Consider the following 17528-nt stretch of genomic DNA (forward strand, 5'->3'; position numbering starts at 1 on the left):
TGGCGGATTTGAACTGCCAACCTCTTGGTTAGCAGCCTTAGCACTTAACCACTACACCACCAGGGTTTCTGCTAAGGGAGCCCTATAATAGCTATAGCCTTAAAAAAAAAAAAAAAAAAAATAGCCTTAGGAGCTTGTAAAAAAAAAAATAGTTTATCCTCTGGTCAAGCTCAAGTAATTTTGTTATAATGCTGTCTACAAAGGGTGCTCACAACTAAATAAATCATTAGGCTGAGAACAAGCCTGAAAACACACTCATAACCTTTCACCGTCTGCATCGTTAAACTAGTAGGAGAAAGGGATAGTCAATCAGCAATTGAATGTCTACTAAAAATACTAGGCAATATACTGTATTATCTATCATCATGGAAAACAGGCACTCATAATCCAAGTCTACAGACAGTATTAAAAATCATATATATTTATTGGCTTTTGCATGCAATGTTTGCAAATCATTTGTTTTTGGAGATGCTAATATTAAGATCTATATTACTTGCCATAGTTGAGCAATAAAGAAAATAACCTAAGATTTGTCGAAAAACCAGAGGAGAGTCAGTTTGAGACTGAAGAAAAACAGAAACAAAAGAAAGACAGGAGGCTAAGAGACACATGAAGAAATGCTCATGGTCGCTAGCCATTGGAGAAGTGCAAATCAAAACTACAATGAGATGCCATCTCACCCCCGTCAGTGTTGGCACTAACCCAAAAAATGCAAAATAACAAATGTTCAAGAGGCTGTGGGGAGACTTGACGTACTGGTGGGAACGTAAAATGGTACAACCACTTTGGAAGATGATATGGTGCTTCCTTAAAAAGCTAGAAATAGAAATACCATCCAATATAGCAATCCTACTCCTAGGAATACACCCGAGAGAATTAAGAGCCGTCACACATATGCACACCCATGTTCACTGCAGCTCTGTTCACAACATCAAAAAGATGGAAACAACCTAAATGCCCATCAACAGATGAATGGATAAACAAATTATGGTACACACAATGGAATACTATTCAACAATAAGGAACAATGATGAATCTTCAAGACATCTCACATCATGGATAAATCTGGAGGACATTATGCTGAGTGAAATAAGTCAGTCACAAAAGGACAAATACTGTATGAGACCACTATTATAAGAACTCAAGAAAAAGTTTACACAAAGAAAAAAGCATTCTTTGATGGTTACTAGGGTGGGGAGGTAGGGAGGCAGGAAATCACTAACTAGATGGTAGACAAGGGTCAACTTCAGTGAAGGGAAGACAATACACATTACAGGGGAAGTCAGCATAACTGGACCAAAGAAAAAGCAAAGAAGTTTCCTAGACACATCCAAACACTTTGAGAGACAGAGTAGATGGGGCTGGAGTCTGGGAACCATAGTTTAATTAACATAACATAGTTTATAAAGAAGATGCTCTACATCTCACTTTGGTGAATAGCATCTGGGGTCTTATAAGCTTGAGAGCAGCCATCTAAGATACATCAATTGGTCCCATCCCAAAGGAGAGTGAAGAAAACCAAAGATACAAGGAGAATATCAGTCCAAAGGACTAATGGACAAATATTAGACTGGACTATAAGACATAAAATGATACTCGTGAAGAGTCTACTTCTTAGTTTGAATAGATACACAAGACTAAATGGGCAGTTCTTGTCTGGAGGCAAGATGAGAAGGCACAAAGGGACAGGAGCTGGTTGAGTGGACACTGGAAATCCAAGGCAGAAGGAGAAATGTGCCGTCACATTATAAAGAGAGCAACTAGGATAACATAACAATGTATGTATAAATTTTTGTATGAAAAACTAACTTGAGCTGTAAATTTTCATTTAAAGCACAATTAAAAAAACAAACTTCAACTTAACAACAAAAAGGCAAACAACCCAATCAAAAAATGGACGAAGGATTGGAACAGACAATTCCCCAAAGAGGATATTCAAATGGCCAATAAGCACATGAAAAGATGATCAGCATCATTAACCATTACCAAAAAATCCAACAAAAGCCATTGCCATCCAGCCAAATCTAACTCATAGTGACCCTATAGGACAGAATAGAGCTGCTCCATAAGGCTTCCAAGGCTATAAATTTTTATGGAAGCAGACTGCCACATCTTTCTCGCAAATTGACTGGTGGGTTTAAAACACTGACCTCTCATTTAGCAGACAAGCTCTTAACCACTGCGTGACCAGGGCTCCTTCCATTAACCATTAAAGATGCAAATCAAAACCACAATGAGGTATCTCTTACCCCCATTTAGAATGGCAATGATCAAAAAACTGGAAAACAGTAAGTGTTGACAAGGTTGTAGAGTAACTGAAACATTTATCCATTGCTGGTGGGAATATAAAATGGTGCAGTTTGGCTGTTCCTCAAAAAGTTGAAAACAGAAGTATCATACAACCCAGCCATCCCAATCCTAGGTATACACCCTGAAGAAGTAAAGGCAGGGGTGCAAACAGAAACCTTTATACCAATATTCACTGCAGCACTTTTTACAATAGCCAAAGGCGGAAACAACCAAAATGTCCATCAAAAGATGAATGAATGAACAAATTGTGGTACATACAAACAATGGAATATCATGCAGCCATGAAGGGAAATGAAGTCTTGATGCGTGCCACAACATGGAGGAACCTTGAAAACATTATGCTGAAGGAAATAAGTCAGTCACAAAAGGCCAAATACTGTATGATCTCCCTTACATGGAATAAGTAAATATATACAAACTGAAGATTATTAATGGTGACCAAAAAGTGGGAGGGAGGGGGAAAGGGAGAGTTTTTGATTGAGGGGCACTAAGTTTGTGTTAATGGTGGTGAAATGTTTTGGATGAGGCTAACAATAATGATGGCACAACACGAAAAATGTAATCAATGCCAATGAGTCACAGATGTGGAAGCTGTATTGATGGATGTCTTGGCATATACATTTCCACTACAATAAAAGAAAGAAAAGAAAAGCCATAAATACAAAAAACTATTGAAAAGAAAAAACTGAAGCCAAAACTAAGAAAAATATATTCTGAGAGACTTGCACAAACTTCTTTAAATAGTGAAACAAGGAATCTGAATTGCATTTGGATTTTAAAGGTAAGATCCTCAAAGAAGGATACTTCCTGTCGTGAGACTTGGGTAGAGGAGGATGGGGTGACTCAATTCTCTCATCTGGTAGGGTGACAGATAATTAGTATTGTGATGTTAAACAGACTAACTAAAGGCAAGACGGAACTGGACTATTGATTGGACTTGTTTCCTACATCAACAGCCACATGACACCAAATCCTATGGTCCGTTTGCAAAGGTGAACCACAGAGACATGTCCAACAGCTGCATATCACCGAACAAAAGATAATTTGGCTTCTCAGCCCCAGGTGCTTTATATGCCCTGTGCTATTCTTTTGAGAAAGGAGCCCTGCTGGTACCGCGTCAGCAGTTCGAACACATTCCATGGCTCCGCAGAACAAAGACTTGGTGATCTGCTTTCATAAAGATTAGAGCCAAGAAGACCCTATGGGGCAGTTCTGCGCTGTCTCATTGGGCTGCTATGGGTTGGAATCGACTCAATGAGAATCATGGGAGATCACAGTTTTGTTTTTTTAAGTATAATTTTCTCAGTACATGTTCTTCACCAGAATTTTCAATTCCCACATTCGTCTTTCAGTTTCTCTTGCATGAGCAGAGAGTAAAAACAGAAACTCTGATTTAAATCACTCTGTATAATTAGCATGCTGGAACACTGTAATTAGAGCAGTGGTTCTCCGTGTGGTCTCTGTACTAGGAGCATCAGCGACACGTGGAAACCTGTTGGAAACACAGACTCTCAGGCTTCCCCAGAGCCTCTGAATCAGAAATGCTGGGGACTGGGCTCAGCCACATGTTTCTTTTATTCATTTTTCTTTTTACTGAGATTGACTTTTTTTTTTTTTATTGTGGTAAATATATATGTAAGAAAACATCTGTCAACATTTCTTACATGTACCATTCAGTGACATTAATCACATTCATCTTGTTCTTCAACCATCCTCACTATGCGTTTTCAAATTTTTCCATCACCCTTAACAGACGCTCAGTGTATTCTGAGCATTGAGTCTTCCTTTCTCTTCCTGTCTGCCCACCTTGGTAGTTACTAATAAACTTGAAGGGTAATGGGTTTCTCTTTATATGTGACCTTTCTGGCTCTGGGTGTGTAGCTCTGACAAGATAATTTGCAAGGCCACAATCTTGCAGAGGGATTGGACAGTTTACTATGCAAATAAAGTGTGTAAAACCCTTGCTGGGGTTGGTCCATTACTATGCAAGCTAGGTGACTGTGGCCTAGCTAGGGAATTGGTCAGTTTCTGGCCCTGCTGGGGGGGGGGGGGGGGAGGAGGCACAGCTTGAAATTGATAAGGATCTTGTTATAAGATAATCTGTGCTTATCTTGCAGAGATTTTTAGAGAGACATGAAGAGAGAGAGAAGGAGCTACAACATGGAAGACGGCAAAAAATGGCACTAGATGGTGAGAAGCGGCTGAGAGATGCAGAGCCCAATGGCAGTAGGCCCCAGCAGGGCCCAGGGGCAATAGACCCAAGGAGGGCCTGGACGCAGTAGGCCAGAGCAAAGGGCCTGCCTATGGGCATAGCCAAGAAGGAACTGAGAGCTGTCTTGGATGGAAGCTGTCCTGACTGATGAACTGTATCCTGTCTCCTGAGTTGTTCCTGTTACTTCTAAGTTGATTCTGATCCTGAGTTGTAAGGTGTTACTTTCCCAATAAACTACTTAACTGTTAAGTACAGTTCATGAGTTCTACAAGACATGGCAGCAAATTAATGAATCCCAAAACCACAGGAGGAAGAATACTGAGGGGAGGGGAAGTAGTTGGTGTTAGAGATGATGGAGGGGTACAGCAGCTTGGAGAAGCTGGACATCTGGTCCATCTTTAACTTCCGCCTCATAGGAAGCAGCTTTAGGTTGATGGTGATTCTCATTATCCCTCTGAAATTAGATGGTTTCTGACGCCGCTACTAGATTACAGACCTCTATACACCATATAAGTGCTACAGCTGCTAACCGAAGGGTTGGCAGTTCAAATCCACCAGGTGCTCCTTGGAAACCCTATGGGGCAGTTCTACTCTGTCCTGTAGAGTCACTATGAGTTGTAATCAACTCGATGGCAATGGTTTGGGTTTTTTGTTTTGTTTTATTTTGGTAAATACTTGCCAGTATAGATATTTCATGTAACTGGGATCATATGACATTTGTCCATTTGTGACTGACTTATTTCACTCAGCATGATGAGCAATGTGTGTTTTAACAAGTCCTCCAGTATCTTAGGCTGGATTCTCTACAGGAGCAAAACCAGTAGAGCTTATGAATATATACAGAGAGAGATTTATATCAAGGAAATGACTCACTCGGTTGTAGAGGCTGGGATGTCCCAACTCCATGGGTCAAGCTGGAGGCTTCTCTTGATTCATGTAGCTGCAGGGGCTGACAAACCCAAGATCAGCAGGTCTAACAACAGGGCTCTTGCTCACAGGCTGCAAAGACTGACGAATCCCAAGATCGGCAGGCAAGACAGCAGGTAAGCTGCTAGCTCAAATCCCAAGAACAGCAGGTCACACAAACAGGAGCCAGCTGTAGGATCCAGAGCAAGCAAAAGCCCATGAGCCTTGCCCAAAAGTTCACCTATATTGGATGCAGGCTACACCCCCAAGGAAACTCCCTTTCAACTGACTGGCTACTCACAACAGATCCCATCATGGAGGTGATCACATTATATCAAATCTCATCATGGAGGTGACTGCAACATTATACAACTGCCAAACTACATCGTAACTGCCAAACCACAGAGAATCATGCCCCAGCCAAGTTGACACACAACCTTAACAACCACACCCAGTGATTCTGATACAGGGTGAATTCTGAGAAAAACAGTTATTCTTTTTTCTGATTACAGGAGCAACATTATAAATTAAGCAATAGAAAACTACTAAATTTTTGTTTGTCCTGGGATCTGTTTTTCAGCAAGATAGGAAATTTTGGAATTTCTGTGTTCACAGACATCTAAAACACAAATCCTAAACTCACTCAACTGAAAACGAAATTCTGAAAGGGTGGGTTTCCTGCTGTTTGTGATTTAACTTCTGAGGACTTTGCATCTGCACTGTTGACATTGTAGATTATTCTAAACGATGAATGTTCTGTCATTTCAAACTGGATGAAATTTGATTAGACTGGGGGACTTAAACTCCCACAGTAATTGGTAAGTGCTCTGTCTAGAAAAAGAAAGTGAAGCAAAACTAAACACAAAGGAATAAACAAGAACTTTTATTTGGATAGAAATGGATGGAAATATTTGAGAAACTGAAGGAAAAAATAAACAATACAGTATCATGAACATGACCGACCCTTCCCCACCCAAGGCGTTTCCATTTTAAATTAGGGCCATGTTTAATTACAGGGAAGACCCATGAAACTGTAAAATACACAAAAGCAGAAAACAAAATAAAATAAGGGGAGAGTCTTTGGATAAATCTTTTACAACCTAAAAGCATGACTGTAAATGAATGTTCCTCAGAAAATTATCAAGAGTATTAACATTCCCTAAAAATTAGTCTCAGAAAAGTAAAAACAAAAGGACCACTTGAGCCTGACATAGTATCTTTACTTTTCCCCAAAAAACAGCACATGGTTTTTTATTATTTTATTTTGTTGTTGAAAATATACACAGCAATACACACTCCAATTCGACAGTTTCTATGTGTAAAATTCAGCCACACTGATTACAGTCTTTGAGTTGTACAAGCATTCTCAGCCTCTTTTCTGAATTGTTCCTCCCCCATTAACATAAACTCATTGCCCCCTAAGACCAAAAACAAAAACCAAACCCATTGCGGTCCAGTCAATTCCAACCCGTTGTGACCCTATAGGGCAGCGCAGAACAGCCCCATAGGGTTTCCAAGCAGCAGCTGGTGGGTTCAAACTGCCAAGCTTTTGGTTAGCAGCCGTAGTCCATAACCACTAAGCCACCAGGGCTCCAAAGGTTCCTATGTAATCTTTTGAGTTGTTGTCAATTCGATTCCATATAGATAGATCTTAAAAGAGTGTAATGCTCAAGCAGACATTCTTTACTAGTTGAGCGAAACTACTGTTTGGTCTTAAGAAGGTTTCAGGGAAAACTTTTGGATTATGTTTTAAAAATTTTCTCAGGGCAGTAATTTGGGGGGTTCATCCAGCCTTCATGACTCCAAAAAGTCTGGATTCCCTGAGGATTTGAAAGTATGTTCTGCATCTTCCCCCTTTTGATCAGGGTTCTTCTATAGAATCTTTGATCAAAATATTCAGTGATGGTAGCTGGGCACCATCCAGCTCTTCTGGTGCAGAGATTTAGTGAGTCCCAGAAATAAACTTTACTAACACATGTGATCATTACAACACCAAACAAATTTTAAAATGCCAAAGCTTTCAGCCACCTATCTGGGATTGCCGGGTTTCTTTCTTTATGGATATCATGGCGGCTGGAAGGGCCTTAGGAGTCCCTGGGTAGTTCAAGTGGTTAAGGGCTTGGCTACTAAAGAAAATGTTAGTGGTTCAAACTCACCCAGAGGTACCTCTGAAGAAAGGCCTGCCGATCTGCTTCCAAAAGGTCACAACCATGAACACCCTGTGGAGAAATTCAACTCTGCAACACATGGGGTCTCCGTGAGCTGGAATTGACTCAACAGCAATGGATTAAAAAAAAAAATTTTTTTTGAGAGTCTGTTTTTTGGTGTTGTTTTGTTTTTTGTTCTGGAAGGGCCATTGGAATTACTAGAGCTTCCTTGACAGGTTTTCTGCTCTCCTCCCGCCTCAGGGTCTTGAGATGTACATAAGCCTTGCAGTGTATTTCAGGGTTTGCTTCTTTTCAAGAAGTTTTGCCCTTTAGTATTTGCAAAACTGTCATTTTTCTTTGGAAGAAAGATGAAAGTGCAATTTTTCAGGAATTATTAACTGTTTCCAGTAAATGGTCCCATGAGCAAGAAGGAAGGGAAGAAAATAAAAAAATAAAGGAAAAGAAGGAACACTGTGCTTAAATGAGAAGTAGGGAAATAACCATGGTTTCCCCCACATAAATCTGTAGCATAAATGAATCATCTAACTTTGGCAACGGCCTTTAGGGGAATGTACTTGGAGACTACAGGAAGGCTTACTGGGTGATTTCCTGGACATTTCTCAATGACGTGGCAAAGTGGTACTGTCTACCTGATAATAAACGCCAGAGATTTCTAAATAGAACACATGGTGCTTGTACCTTGAGGATATTTTATGAGACCCTCCACTACAATGAAATATGCTTCCATGTCTTCTGTTGAGAGCCTGGACACACAGAATCATCTAGAATCAATGTAGCTCAAATTTCGTTTTTAGTTCATCCCAGGGGCCCAGAAACAAGGGCGGCTCCAAGTTTTCACACCCCATAAAAGCCTTCTTTTGTTCTGACCTATTTCAAAGACAATGACCAAATGACCAAGGCCTCTTGTCACCAAATGTAACAAAAAAAGGCTACTTCTGAATTTCAGTGCCAGATAATTTGAAGCATTCTAATTTCTATAGGGTAGCAATGCCCTAGGGAAGATGGGAAAATGGAGAACAAGGATGACCTATGCCTAAAAATGTCAGTTGAGAGAATATAGTAAGAATCACAGTCAAATCTCTCTCTTCAGCCCCAATTAAAATCAACCCAAGGAAAGAACCTTGGGTGATATTTAAGGGGTGAGACTACGAAGACAGGGAGGAAAAGAAAGAGAAGAGAACTGCTTCACAAAACCATGGAAGGAATTTCCAGAAGGAAGGACTGTAATGAGGTCCAGTAAAGTGACCACTCTGAAGTTAGGAGTTCAGGACCACGGATGACCTTTGCTATAACAATTTCAGTCGAGAAGTGAGGACCGAAAGCAGATTTCAAGGGACTGAAGAGAAAAAAATGACGGATGTGAAAGCAGCGACTGTAGAAATCACTTTCAAGAAGCTTGGCAGTGAGACGAAGGAGAGGCAAAAGAAAGTAAACTGAGGGAGAGTGTGACATGAGAGAAGGCTTTCGTACCAAAGAAAAGACTTGTGCACATTTATAGGGAGACGAAAGGAGTAAACTGAAGAAACAAACAGAGTAGAAAAATTAATAAAATAAATCCCTATGTAGTGTTGCTGTTAGGGATATCAAGTCGGTCCCCACTCACAGTGACCCCATGTACAACAGAACCAAACAGTGCCTGGTCCTGTGCCATCCTCACAATCTAAGCTATGCTTGAGCCCATTGTTGCAACCACTGTGTCAATCTATTTTGTTCAGGGTCACCCTCTCTTTCACTGACCCTCTACCTTACGAAGCATGAAGTCCTTCTCCAGGAACTGGTCCTTCCTGATAACATGTCCAAAGTACGCTGAGGAGAAGTCTCACCACCCTCACCTCTAAAGAGTATTCTGGCTATACTTCTTCCAAGATAGATTCATTCATTCTTCCGGCAGTCCATGGTACAGTCAATATTCTTCACCAACACCATAATTCAAAGACGTCAATTCTTCTCTGGTCTTCCTTATTCACTGTCCAGTTTTCGCATGCATTTAAGAGGCCTGAAAATCTCATGGCGTGGGTCGAGTGTACTTTAGTCCTCAAAATGACATTTCTTGCTTTTTAACACTTGAAAAAGGTCTCTTGCAGCAGATTTGCCCAATGCAGTTTGCCATTTGACTTCCTGACTACTGCTTCCATGGGTGTTGATTGTGGGTCCAAGTTAAATGAAATCTTTGACAATACTAATATCCTGTTTATCATGATGTTGCTTACTGGTTCATAGCAGGTGGAGAAGGAAGCAGATCATTAGCCAAGATGAAAAAAATTGGCTTTGGAGAGAAACGAAGTATACCTTTTCTCTAAAATGTGATGGCAGAAAGAAAGGATGGGTAAAAATATGGTACCTTTGGAAGCGGGCAAGAGGGAAATTGAGGCATGATGATTCTCTTAACATTACTCTGAAAAATCTAGGAAGCCATGATTTCTGCTGAGAGAAAATATGGTTAGTGGAGTTGGCAATGGAAATAAACTGAGTTTACATGGAAAGCTCAAGAGATGTTATGGAAACTGGCTTCTAAGAATGGAAACTTAGAAAAGAAAAAAAAAAACCTGACTTTTTTTTTATTTATTTAAAGCTTCTTCCTCCATCCAATACATTTCCTGGTAAAACAACACTTTCAAATGAGGAAAAAAGAACTGACGCTCAGGCAGGTCCAGAGTAACATTCACTAAGGTGTCAAATTTGTCTGAAAGAGAACCCACCGCTGATGGCGACCTTAGTGGACATGGGACGCAGTTGTCTCAGTTGCTCTCATAGGGGGCACGGATACCATCAGCCCGAGGTAAGGTGATTACGACCTTTATCTTGGACTCTTTCAGTCATAACTGTGGAGGAACACATAACTTCACCTCAGGTGTCTCTGATCTGCTTCCTTAGTTCAAAAGGGGGCAGCAGAGCGCTACCTCAAGTGCTGCATTTATGTCCCTTTTCAGCTTCTGCCAACGAGGGAGGGAAAGGACACCAAACTAAATCGAGAGCTTACAAAAATAAACAAGTCTCACCAAAGTACCAGGTAATGCACACTTCCGTCTGGCTGCTTCCTACAAAGCTCAGCAAACCGTAAGCTCTGAGAAAACCGCCAGTTGCCATCAAGGCGACTCTGACTCATGGCGACCCCGTGTGTGTCAGGGCAGAACTGTGCTCCACAGGGTTTTCAGTGGCTGATTTTCAGATGTAGATGACCACGCCTTTCTTCTGGGGCACCTCTGGGTGGACTCAAACATCCATCCTTTTAGTTGGCAGCCAAGCACATTATCCACTTCTACCATCCAATGACTACAGGGTTTATTAGAAATGGGAAAATATCAGTTTACCATATAGACACTGACCTAATACGAGTCCAATCCTTTATGAAATATTAAGCCTATAATGTGTGCTATCACAAAAGATCTGAATATACCGTTACTGGCCTAAAGGGCTGATTATGTTTCTAATAAAGTACCTGCCACCAGGTAGAGCGATACCTTGAGGTTTGGATACACAAGAGAACTGTGTCTATTTTCCAAGGAAGAATAGCCAAGAAGTAATATCAAGCCCATTGCCGTCGAGTCAATTCTGACTCATAGCGACCCTACAGACAGAACAGAACTACCCAATAGTTTCTAAGGAGCACCTGGTGGATTTGAACTACCGACCTTTTGGTTAGCAGCCGCAGCACTTAGCCACTATGCCACCGGGGTTTCTAAGTAGTACACCTAGTCACAACTGAACCAATTATTCTTTTCTAAATCTATATTAAGACAGGAAAAATATTTACTAAAGCTCGCATAACCAATGTTAGCTAATAGAGAGCAAGATTTAAAGAAACTCAAACACTCAGGTATATTTTAGTAATGGCTAAACTAGAATTTAACACTTCTTATTTTAAGGAAAGACTAACTCTGAACCTTTTCTTAAAATAAAAAATCTCCTACAGCGTGTAGACAATGCTCTTCTCTGCAGTTCACACATTACTCCCAAATTTCAGAAAAATTTGACTTGACAAGAAAGCTTATTGCGTTAGCTGTCAGGAGCCTTTAATTACCTCCTTCCTCTAGTTATTAGGACTTTATCTATCTTGTAATTATCCCCGGAATCTAAATTCGCTGAATCTTTTTTTCTAGGACAAAGCTACCTTTCGTCTTCTCTGCTCCAAGACTCTGAGTGCTCTCTTCCTTAAGGCCCGCAGGAAAAATGAAAAGAAAAAAATATATATACCATTCATTATATTTTCCTGTGTCTCCTGTCTGACTGATCATGAAAGAGTTGCCCTGGCAGTAAAGTTACTAACTTCCTTGAACACCATCCCTCCTTATTTTTAATTTTTATGTCACCTCAAGAAATTTCTTTCCTGAACCTTCCAAGTATTAGTCTTAAGCAATTCTTGAATGGGTCAACGTCTTAACGCTAAACATCTGAAGATTAATTAGCACCCAAAAAGTGTTTTTAGCTAAACTGTATAGTAGTTTCTTAAAATATTTGTTAAAAAAAAATTTAAGCCATTTTGTTTACCTTCCATTATTTTCTCAAGATCAAAAAATTACTGAATGTATCCATTCTACACGAGTATACTAAGGCAATTTTATTTCTCAGCATTTTTTTATTTATTTAGAAAAGTTTGTTTTTATCTCCATTGTTAAAAGTTCCTACTTCAGGAGGTAGCTTGCTGTAAAAACGTTAGCTTCTATTATTATTTACGAGTGATTAAGAAAAAATTGTTCTGACACCTGACCTGTATTTTCCACCTAAAGAGGTCTATAGGATTTTTTTTTCCACGGAAGTCATTTCAAAGTTCAAAATTTTTAACCATTAAACTTCTTTATTAAAAGTTGGAAGGGGGAGGCGGAGCCAAGATGGCGGACTAGGCAGACGCTACCTCGGATCCCTCTTACAACAAAGACACGGAAAAACAAGTGAATCGATCACATACATAACAATCTACGAACCCTGAACAACAAACACAGATTTAGAGACGGAGAACGAACTAATACGGGGAAGCAGCGATTGTTTCCAGAGCCTGGAGCCAGCGTACCAGTCAGGTACGGCACAAGCACAGAGACCTGCTCCACCCCCCTGAACTAACCCCGGGAGGGGGACTAGCCGGTTCCACGGGCGGCGTGGGACGCAGCCGTTAGGAGAAGTCCCCGGGAGGCAGTGACTGATCTTGGAGCAGAAAGAGCAGCATCCGAGCCGGGGAACCGTCCCGCAGGGATTTGGACTGCACGCAGGTACGCCATAAACACGGAGAGTTGCTCCACCCCCTGAACTAACCCCGGGAAGGTGACCATCCGGGTCGCGCGGGCGGTGTGGGACGCAGCCGGTAGGAGAAGTCCCCGGGAGGCAGCGACTGGTATTGGAGCGGGGAGAACAGCGTTCCAGCCGGGACACTCGGTCGCGGCACAAGCACGGGGAGCTACTCCACCCATCTGAACTAACCCCGGGAGGGGGCCCACCTGGTTCACGGGGGCGGCACGGCCACGCGGCTGGAGGGACGAGAAGTCCCCGGGAGGCAGCGACTGATTTTGGAGTCGAGAGTGCACCGTCCCAGTAGGGGAGCCTTGACGCTGGGCGTGGGGCTGGAAGTGGAGGATCTGACCGTGACTCCAGCGGGCCAGACCCCCCGGGGGCAATCTCCACACAGACAGCACACATAGGCGACGCGCCTGCGGGAATCTCAGATATAATAGTCATTCCAAGCAAGACAAGCAACTCTGGCTATATTCTGAGGTGCTACTCTCCTATCTCTCTGTTCCCTCCCCCACCCTCCCCAGGCGGCTTCATTAACATCTGAATAGCCTGAGCCAGAGGGAGAACTCTGATAGGGATCTGACTGCAGTTTTTTTTTAGCGGATTTTCTGGAAAAACTAGTTTCCCAGTGATGGCTCGGAGACAACAATCCATATCAAACCACTTAAAGAAGCAGACCGTGACAGCTTCTCCAACTCCCCAAACAAAAGAATCAAAATCTTTCCCAAATGAAGATACAATTTTGGAATTATCAGATACAGAATATAAAAAACTAATTTACAGAATGCTTAATGATATCACAAATGAAATTAGGATATCTGCAGAAAAAGCCAAGGAACACACTGATAAAACTGTTGAAGAACTCAAAAAGATTATTCAAGAACATACTGGAAAAATTAATAAGTTGCAAGAATCCATAGAGAGACAACATGTAGAAATCCAAAAGATTAACAATAAAATAACAGAATTAGACAACACACTAGGAAGTCAGAGGAGCAGACTCGAGCAATTAGAATGCAGACTGGGACATCTGGAGGACCAGGGAATCAACACCAACATAGCTGAAAAAAAATCAGATAAAAGAATTAAAAAAAATGAAGAAACCCTAAGAATTATGTGGGACTCTATCAAGAAGGATAACCTGCGGGTGATTGGAGTCCCAGAACAGGGAGGGGGGACAGAAAACACAGAGAAAATAGTTGAAGAACTTCTGACAGAAAACTTCCCTGACATCATGAAAGACGAAAGGATATCTATCCAAGATGCTCATCGAACCCCATTTAAGATTGATCCAAAAAGAAAAACACCAAGACATATTATCATCAAACTCACCAAAACCAAAGATAAACAGAAAATTTTAAAAGCAGCCAGGAGAAAAGAAAGGTTTCCTTCAAGGGAGAATCAATAAGAATATGTTCTGACTACTCAGCAGAAACCATGCAGGCAAGAAGGGAATGGGACGACATATACAGAACACTGAAGGAGAAAAACTGCCAACCAAGGATCATATATCCAGCAAAACTCTCTCTGAAATATGAAGGCGAAATTAAGATATTTACAGACAAACACAAGTTTGGAGAATTTGCAAAAACCAAACCAAAGCTACAAGAAATACTAAAGGATATTGTTTGGTCAGAGAACCAATAATATCAGATATCAGCACAACACAAGGTCACAAAACAGAACGTCCTGATATCAACTCAAATAGGGAAATCACAAAAACAAACAAATTAAGATTAATTAAAAAAAAAAATACACATAACAGGGAATCATGGAAGTCAATAGGTAAAAGATCACAATAATCAAAAAGAGGGACTAAATACAGGAGGCATTGAACTGCCATATGGAGAGTGATACAAGGCGATATAGAACAATACAAGTTAGGTTTTTACTTAGAAAAATAGGGGTATATAATGAGGTAACCACAAAAAGGTATAACAACTCTATAACTCAAGAAAAAAACCAAGAAAAACGTAACGACTCAACTAACATAAAGTCAAACACTATGAAAGTGAGGATCTCACAATTTACTAAGAAAAACGCCTCAGCACAAAAAAGTATGTGGAAAAATGAAATTGTCAACAACACACATAAAAAGGCATCAAAATGACAGCACTAAAAACTTATTTATCTATAATTACCCTGAATGTAAATGGACTAAATGCACCAATAAAGAGACAGAGAGTCACAGACTGGATAAAGAAACACGATCCATCTATATGCTGCCTACAAGAGACACACCTTAGACTTAGAGACACAAACAAACTAAAACTCAAAGGATGGAAAAAAGTATATCAAGCAAACAATAAGCAAAAAAGAAGAGGAGTAGCAATATTAATTTCTGACAAAATAGACTTTAGACTTAAATCCACCACAAAGGATAAAGAAGGACACTATATAATGATAAAAGGGACAATTGATCAGGAAGACATAACCATATTAAATATTTACGCACCCAATGACAGGGCTGCAAGATATATAAATCAAATTTTAACAGAACTGAAAAGCGAGATAGATACCTCCACAATTATAGTAGGAGACTTCAACACACCCCTTTCGGAGAAGGACAGGACATCCAGTAAGAAGCTCAACAGAGACACGGAAGATCTAATTACAACAATCAACCAACTTGACCTCATTGACTTATACAGAACTCTCCACCCAACTGCTGCAAAATATACTTTTTTTTCTAGCGCACATGGAACATTCTCTAGAATAGACCACATATTAGGTCATAAAACAAACCTTTGCAGAGTCCAAAACATCGAAATATTACAAAGCATCTTCTCAGACCACAAGGCAATAAAACTAGAGATCAATAACAGAAGAACGAGGGAAAAGAAATCAAATACTTGGAAAATGAACAATACCCTCCTGAAAAAAGACTGGGTTATAGAAGACATCAAGGAGGGAATAAGGAAATTCATAGAAAGCAACGAGAATGAAAATACTTCCTATCAAAACCTCTGGGACACAGCAAAAGCAGTGCTCAGAGGTCAATTTATATCAATAAATGCACACATACAAAAAGAAGAAAGAGCCAAAATCAGAGAACTGTCCCTACAACTTGAACAAATAGAAACTGAGCAACAAAAGAATCCATCAGGCACCAGAAGAAAACAAATAATAAAAATTAGAGCTGAACTAAATGAATTAGAGAACAGAAAAACAATTGAAAGAATTAACAAAGCCAAAAGCTGGTTCTTTGAAAAAATTAACAAAATTGATAAACCATTGGCTAGACTGACTAAAGAAATACAGGAAAGGAAACAAATAACCCGAATAAGAAATGAGAAGGACCACATCACAACAGAACCAAATGAAATTAAAAGAATCATTTCAGATTATTATGAAAAATTGTACTCTAACAAATTTGAAAACCTAGAAGAAATGGATGAATTCCTTGAAAAACACTACCTACCTAAACTAACACATTCAGAAGCAGAACAACTAAATAGACCCATAACAAAAAAAGAGATTGAAACGGTAATCAAAAAACTCCCAACAAAAAAAAGTCCTGGCCCGGACGGCTTCACTGCAGAGTTCTACCAAATTTTCAGAGAAGAGTTAACACCACTACTACTAAAGGTATTCCAAAGCATAGAAAATGACGGAATACTACCCAACTCATTCTATGAAGCCACCATCTCCCTGATACCAAAACCAGGTAAAGACATTACAAAAAAAGAAAATTATAGACCTATATCCCTCATGAACATTGATGCAAAAATCCTCAACAAAATTCTAGCCAATAGAATCCAACAACACATCAAAAAAATAATTCACCCTGATCAAGTGGGATTTATACCAGGTATGCAAGGCTGGTTTAATATCAGAAAAACCATTAATGTAATCCATCACATAAATAAAACAAAAGACAAAAACCACATGATCTTATCAATTGATGCAGAAAAGGCATTTGACAAAGTCCAACACCCATTTATGATAAAAACTCTTACCAAAATAGGAATTGAAGGAAAATTCCTTAACATAATAAAGGGCATCTATGCAAAGCCAACAGCCAATATCATTCTAAATGGAGAGAACCTGAAAGCATTTCCCTTGAGAACGGGAACCAGACAAGGATGCCCTTTATCACCGCTCTTATTCAACATCGTGTTGGAAGTCTTAGCCAGGGCAATCAGGCTAGACAAAGAAATAAAAGGTATCCGGATTGGCAAGGAAGAAGTAAAGTTATCACTATTTGCAGATGACATGATTATATACACAGAAAACCCTAAGGAATCCTCCAGAAAACTACTGAAACTAATAGAAGAGTTTGGCAGAGTCTCAGGTTATAAAATAAACATACAAAAATCACTTGGATTCCTCTACATCAACAAAAAGAACACCGAAGAGGAAATAACCAAATCAATACCATTCACAGTAGCCCCCAAGAAGATAAGATACTTAGGAATAAATCTTACCAAGGATGTAAAAGACCTATACAAAGAAAACTACAAAGCTCTACTACAAGAAATTCAAAAGGACATACTTAAGTGGAAAAACATACCTTGCTCATGGATAGGAAGACTTAACATAGTAAAAATGTCTATTCTACCAAAAGCCATCTATACATTTAACGCACTTCCGATCCAAATTCCAATGTCATATTTTAAGGGGATAGAGAAACAAATCACCAATTTCATATGGAAGGGAAAGAAGCCCCGGATAAGCAAAGCACTACTGAAAAAGAAGAAGAAAGTGGG

General features: G+C 40.0%; 1 protein-coding gene across 6 annotated transcripts in view; it reads right to left on the reverse strand.

Annotated features, from left to right (window-relative positions):
* PSD3 (pleckstrin and Sec7 domain containing 3) overlaps positions 1 to 17528 on the reverse strand; it is a 739247-nt gene that overhangs the window by 677211 nt on the left and 44508 nt on the right. For 3 of the 6 annotated variants that reach the window (XM_049866070.1, XM_049866066.1, XM_049866068.1), the window contains one exon: positions 5396 to 5618. The exons of the other annotated variants lie outside the window; for them this stretch is intronic. The gene's annotated coding sequence lies outside the window, so the exon portion shown is untranslated. The remainder of the gene's footprint in view (positions 1 to 5395; positions 5619 to 17528) is intronic. 6 annotated transcript variants of the gene reach the window in all.

Source organism: Elephas maximus, chromosome 22 (genome assembly GCF_024166365.1).
Source record: "Elephas maximus indicus isolate mEleMax1 chromosome 22, mEleMax1 primary haplotype, whole genome shotgun sequence".
NCBI classification, from domain to species: domain Eukaryota; kingdom Metazoa; phylum Chordata; class Mammalia; order Proboscidea; family Elephantidae; genus Elephas; species Elephas maximus.